Raw genomic sequence first — 6,666 nt, 5'->3', positions numbered from 1 at the left:
GTTTTAATATGTATTATGATAGTATTAATTCTCATCATGTATCTGGCTAAATAGCTAAGCGCTAAAGCCGCAAAATAAAAAAAATTGAAAAAAACATTCTTAGTGGCCTAGCACCTTTACTTTGCCTGGGGGCGAGGCGAGTTAATAAATTCTATTTTCTTATTGCAGTCATTTTGTGACGGCTTAAGAAGTTACATAAATGATGTCTTTAGGCTGTGAAATTTTAACCCTAGAAAGACATCTTTATGACTTATTGTATTTACATGATATAGGGCTTTTCACTCAGTCATTTGTTTCGAGCTTCTGTCATGTGTTGTCTAATATTAATATATCTATGTCATATGTTATGATACAATGATACAAACCAAATACGTATGATGTAGGTATATTAATATTATGTGACACTTGACTGGAGCTCGAAACAAATGACAATCGATGAAAAGCCCTATTCAATAGGGCATTTCATTCAGTCATTTGTTTCGAGCTTCTGTCATGTGTCACATAATATTAATATATCTACGTCGTACGTTATTGGTATATACCAATGATACAAACCAAAGACGTATGACGTAGATACATTAATATTATGTGACTCATGACAGAAGCTCTAAACAAATGACAATCGATGAAAAGCCCTATTGGCGTCTGCATATCAGGATCCGGTAATACTATATTATTTATCTATGATCAGGATATTGCTAGGTGTACACAAGTAAACAACACTTTTTTGATTAAAAGGTTTATTTCATTAAATCAAAACTTACATGGATACAATTTAAATAAGATATTTTTTCCATTGAAGGCAATATAATATAAGATATATATTTTAGTATAACTCTCATACATTAACAAGCTTTAACACATTCAGTGGCCATGACGTATGGGTAGCATCACGAAGGTTTTACGGAAGGTACTGACGACACATAAGTTATGTGAGTAGTACTGTGTAACTAAATAAATGATTTAAGTATGTGGTACCAGCCAAGTGGAGCTTGTTCGAGATGGGCACCAAACATGTTAATCTGGTCATGCACAGAGACTTCCCTAACAACACACAACATTCCAGGAATGTACTACCAAAGTTCTATCAATATTTGAATGTCCTGGACATTTAGGGAACATTCGGTGAACATCTGTTTAAATTATTCCTGGAATGTTACCATAAGACATTCTGTGAACATACTACCAATGTTCCTATATTTTAAGTTGCGAAATAATACATACGTGTAAGAGATACAACATTACTTATAACATACCAGACAAACTAAGTGACACTTTAGGCCTACAGTGCAATAATATGTCAAATTTAAAGAGTTTCCCAAGTTCAATTAATACAATATTATAAACATACAAATGTAATAAAAATTATTGTTCGCGAATATTCAATTTGGAATGCGATTTTGTTAATAAAAAAAAATACTTATAACTTATGCAAAACCCAAGAGAGGCATTTATATTTATTTCTTTTGCGTTCATTTTCAAATTCGCCGTGCATATATTTTTGTGCATGGCGCTTGAGAGGGCATCACGTGACTAAAAACGACCAACCAACGACCTCGCTTCGGCCATCTTGGCATCTTCATCTTGGCCACCTTGCTTTGCCGTGGGTGGATCGTTATTTCTATTATTTGTGCTTTTTAAGAATATTTTTTTAATTCGGATACTTTTATAATAGCTTTAATAGTATTATTAACATAGTGAATAAAATGGTGTCCTGTTTTTAACGCAGTTGGAGTAGCAGAAACAAATGTAGATAAAAAAATCTGCAGGAATAACGTTTCAATTATGACAGAAGCTCCAAACAAATGACTGTGAATGAAAAGCCCTATTAAAAGGTTAGTATGCAAATATGTAAACGAAGGCATGCCCTGTATTTCAGAAAATAAATTAATACTATTAATACCCTAATAATACTACATATTCATAAAAAATCTTTTAAGTAACCTAGATATAACAAAGTGAATAAAAGGCATAAATCAGAAGAATTATTATTTTATTTTATAAGTTAATAATTGGTCATATCCATTTATTATTTTAATAATAATTGTGAATAAGCCACAAACTTCGCTTATTCCTAACTAAAATAGTAAATAGAGATAATAACAATAGGATTTGTAAAACTAAAGTAATTCTTTTTGCGTTTTTGCTAATGTATGCCTTTATAAATAGGATGGTAGACCACACACTATAATATGCAGTACCAACTAATGAATACACAGAATATTATAGTCGATCTGCTAAACTCAGTCTCAGTACTACCGAGTCTCAGACACAACTGGCTAGTGATTTTAGTAAATAATTTTGCCAATTTGGTAAAATTGGCAAAAAAAAAAAATAACTAAATAGTTAATAATTACTGTAATTTTGGCAAAATTGGCCAAAAACAAAAAAAATTACCTACTAAAATCACTAGCCAGTTGTGTCAGAGTTTGGGGAACCGACTATACTAATAAACAATTTCTAAGCTGTTTTATAATATTTTGTGAGTCCATTAATCATATTTTGTATTTTTAGCTTTCCAGAAGATCCTGCGAAGAAGACATGAAGTATAGATCAGATTTGTTAATAGAGGAGTATGTTCAAAACACTTTTTAGAAAAAGATATTGACAGAACTTCACTTTCATCTGTTCGTTTAAGAGACTGTGCTGTTCCAATAGCTTATGTCACACAGGTATATGCATTTTTTTTCTTGGTTTTAACATCTTTAAACGCGAAATACGCAATAGCTTATCGAATTGATGCCATGTTATTTTTCTTTATTAAGGTCTTTGTTTATTATTGTGTATGTGTATTAACAACAGAAACATTTTTGGTTATTCTTTTATTTTATTTTATATTTTGTCATCAAGTGTTCAGTCAATGTATGTAGTTTTCTTATGTACACCTTTATGGGTTTATACCTGGTGGATGTATATTTCAATAAATAAATAAATAAATAACCTAATTAATAATACAGTCTGTACAATATAGATACTGTTGTAATTCATTATCTACATCGGAGATTTAAGTTGACATTGTTGCCCAACTGCAAAAAATTTTTGAATTCATTTTAAGTCAAATATATCACATAATTATTGCGAAGTAGATTATACAACAAAACAGATTAATATTCAATGTAAATAAATAAAAACATCAGAAATAGAAAACAAGAATTAAGGTATAATCTTATGTTACAGTTATTAAGGTACCAAGGGTATTATAAGGATAATAACGCTTGAGGTCAATGGTGTTTTTAACAAGGGCCTGAGGGATATACGTTGACCGAAAGCGTTATTATTATAATACCTGTGGTGCCTTCAACGTTTAATGTCTGACTAAATTATTCTTTGTATGCGAAAAATTTGAATGAATTTTGAATTGATTAGTTTTTAAATAAGTACATTTACCAGTAACAGTAGTAACATAATTGTGGTAACCATAGTTTTACTTAGGTTGATATTTGTCAACTTGACAATATCTAAGTCGTTATTTAAATTTAATGCCCAAGGGCATTATATCATACTTAACAGACTTCGAAATGTCATTATTTGTCAAATAATGTACCAGTAGGACATTAAAGTAAATAATAAAAACAATAAATATAATGAATACTAAATACTTATTTGTTTGTGAAAAATCTATTTCTTTGTGGCTTTTTTGTAATTAACTATTCTAATGAGGAAATAAGCCACAATTTACTTGAAAAAATAATTTTATTAAGGTTTCTACTTCCACGTCGGATGTCGTTGTCAAAATACAAAATGTTCATTATTATTATTTTATTTATTAAATATTATTTATTATTTATTTAAATATTATTTAATATTTATTTTTTTATTATTATTATTTATGCGTATTATTACCTGTAAATAATATTTCTTCTGATTGTTAATTGTAAAGGATAGAAAAATTACCTTTTATTTTATTTTCTTTTAGAATCAGCTGAGAGAAGTGGTCTACAAAAAACCAGAAAGGAAACAGAATATGTGGCTACGAAAAGCAAAAGAAAGGTTTACAAAGCAAATGTGACACATTTTTTTATAATATTTAGGAATGTCAGTAAATTACATTAAAAAATGTATGTAAAGATTTTTTGCAATAAAAATGTTTATATTTATCAAGGATGTATTATTTGGTATGGCCACATATCGTCAGTGATGTGACAATACCTCCTATCTGTTTTTTTCAAGAGATTTGTAAGATAGACTAAAAACTTGTTTCGGCCACCTCCTGTTTTCATATATTTTTTGACTTGTTTTGCAGTAAATAACTATCTATTTACTACAAAAAAGTCAGAATACGTACGAAAACAGAAAGTGACCTTAAAAAATGTTTTTCGTCTCCTGCAAACCTCATGAAAAAACATATAGGAGGTATTGTCACATTACTGACGATATATTTCAGTGAATGTCTAAAAAATATTCTGTGAATGTTCAAAGAACGTTCGTAGACATTCATGGAATGTTCTAACAAGACATTCAGTCTAAAAATATACTGTGAATGTCCAAAGAACATTCATGGAATGTTCCAACAAGACATTCAGTCTAAAAAATAGACTGTGAATGTCCAAAGAACATTCGTAGACATTCATGGAATGTTCCAACAGAACATTCTAAGAATATTTAAAATGCTGACACAGCACTTTCCTGGGACTTTCCAGGGACATTCGTGTGCATTTGGGGACATTCCAGGAATGTTTTCAATGTCCTGTGTGTACATTCTAGGAACATTCATGGAATGTTTTGTGTTATTAGGGTATGTAAACGAAAGCATGCCCTGTATTTCAGAAAATAAATTAATACTATTAATACCCTAATAATACTATTCATAAAAAATCTTTTAAGTAACGTAGATATAACAAAGTGAATAAAAGGCATAAATCAGAAGAATTATTTTATTTTATAAGTTAATAATTGGTCATATCCATTTATTATTTTAATAATAATTGTGAATAAGCCACAAACTTCGCTTATTCCTAACTAAAATAGTAAATAGAGATAGGTAATAACAAAAGGATTTATAAAACTAAAATAATTCTTTTTGCGTTTTTGCTAGTGTATGCGTTTATAAATAGGCGGATGGTAGACCACACACTATAATATGCAGTACCAACTAATGAATACACAGAATATTATAGTCGATTTGCTAAACTCAGTCTCAGTACTAATTACTGTAATTTTGGCAAAATTGGCCAAAAACAAAAAAAATTACCTACTAAAATCACTAGCCAGTTGTGTCTGAGTTTGGGGAACCGACTATACTAATAAACAATTTCTAAGCTGTTTTATAATAATTTTGTGAGTTCATTAATCATATTTTTTATTTAAAACTAAAATTTGTTAACAATGCTTAGTAATGCATATATTTTGTATTTTTAGCTTTCCAGAAGATCCTGCGAAGAAGACATGAAGTATAGATCAGATTTGTTAATAGAGGAGTATGTTCAAAACACTTTTTAGAAAAAGATATTGACAGAACTTCACTTTCATCTGTTCGTTTGAGAGACTGTGCTGTTCCAATAGCTTATGTCACACAGGTATATGCATAACCTAATTAATAATACAGTCCGTACAATATAGATACTGTTGTAATTCATTATCTACATCGGAGATCTAAGTTGACATTGTTGCCCAACTACAAAAAATTTTTGAATTCATTTTAAGTCAAATATATCACATAATTATTGCGAAGTAGATTATACAACAAAACAGATTAATATTCAATGTAAATAAATAAAAACATCAGAAATCGAAAACAAGAATTAAGGTATAATCTTATGTTACAGTTATTAAGGTACCAAGGGTATTATAGGGATATACGTTGACCGAAAGCGTTATTATTATAATACCTGTGGTGCCTTCAACGTTTAATGCCCGACTAAATTATTCTTTATATGCGAAAAATTTGAATGAATTTTGAATTGATTAGTTTTTAAATAAGTACATTTACCAGTAACAGTAGTAACGTAATTGTGGTAACCATAGTTTTACTTAGGTTGATATTTGTCAACTTGACAGTATCTAAGTCGTTATTTAAATTTAATGCCCAAGGGCGTTATATCGTACTTAACAGACATTAAAGTAAATAATAAAAACAATAAATATAATGAATACTAAATACTTATTTGTTTGTGAAAAATCTATTTCTTTGTGGCTTTTTTGTAATTAATTATTCTAATGGGGAAATAAGCCACAATTTACTTGAAAAAATAATTTTATTAAGGTTTCTACTTCCACATCGGATGTCGTTGTCAAAATACAAAATGTTCATTATTATTATTTTATTTATTAAATATTATTTATTATTTATTTAAATATTATTTAATATTTATTTTTTTATTATTATTATTTATGCATATTATTACCTGTAAATAATATTTCTTCTGATTGTTAATTGTAAAGGATAGAAAAATTACCTTTTATTTTATTTTCTTTTAGAATCAGCTGAGAGAAGTGGTCTACAAAAAACCAGAAAGGAAACGGAATATGTGGCTACGAAAAGCAAAAGAAAGGTTTACAAAGCAAATGTGACACATTTTTTTATAATATTTAGGAATGTCAGCAAATTACATTAAAAAATGTATGTAAAGATTTTTTGCAATAAAAATGTTTATATTTATCAAGGATGTATTATTTGGTATGGCCATATATCGTCAGTGATGTGACAGTACCTCCTATCTGTTTTTT

General features: G+C 28.8%; 1 long non-coding RNA gene across 1 annotated transcript; it reads left to right on the top strand.

Annotated features, from left to right (window-relative positions):
- The first annotated feature begins 1,291 nt into the window (after window positions 1–1,291).
- LOC126885989 (uncharacterized) lies at window positions 1,292–4,097 on the top strand. The gene is made up of 3 exons (XR_007698526.1): window positions 1,292–1,835; window positions 2,515–2,672; window positions 3,917–4,097. It is a non-coding gene; the product is annotated as an uncharacterized LOC126885989 (long non-coding RNA).
- Window positions 4,098–6,666: the final 2,569 nt, after the last annotated feature.

This window comes from Diabrotica virgifera, chromosome 6 (assembly GCF_917563875.1).
Source record: "Diabrotica virgifera virgifera chromosome 6, PGI_DIABVI_V3a".
Taxonomy (NCBI): Eukaryota; Metazoa; Arthropoda; class Insecta; order Coleoptera; family Chrysomelidae; genus Diabrotica; species Diabrotica virgifera.
The sequence above is the reverse complement of the archived record's forward strand: the minus strand, read 5'-3'. Positions and strand labels throughout refer to the sequence as shown.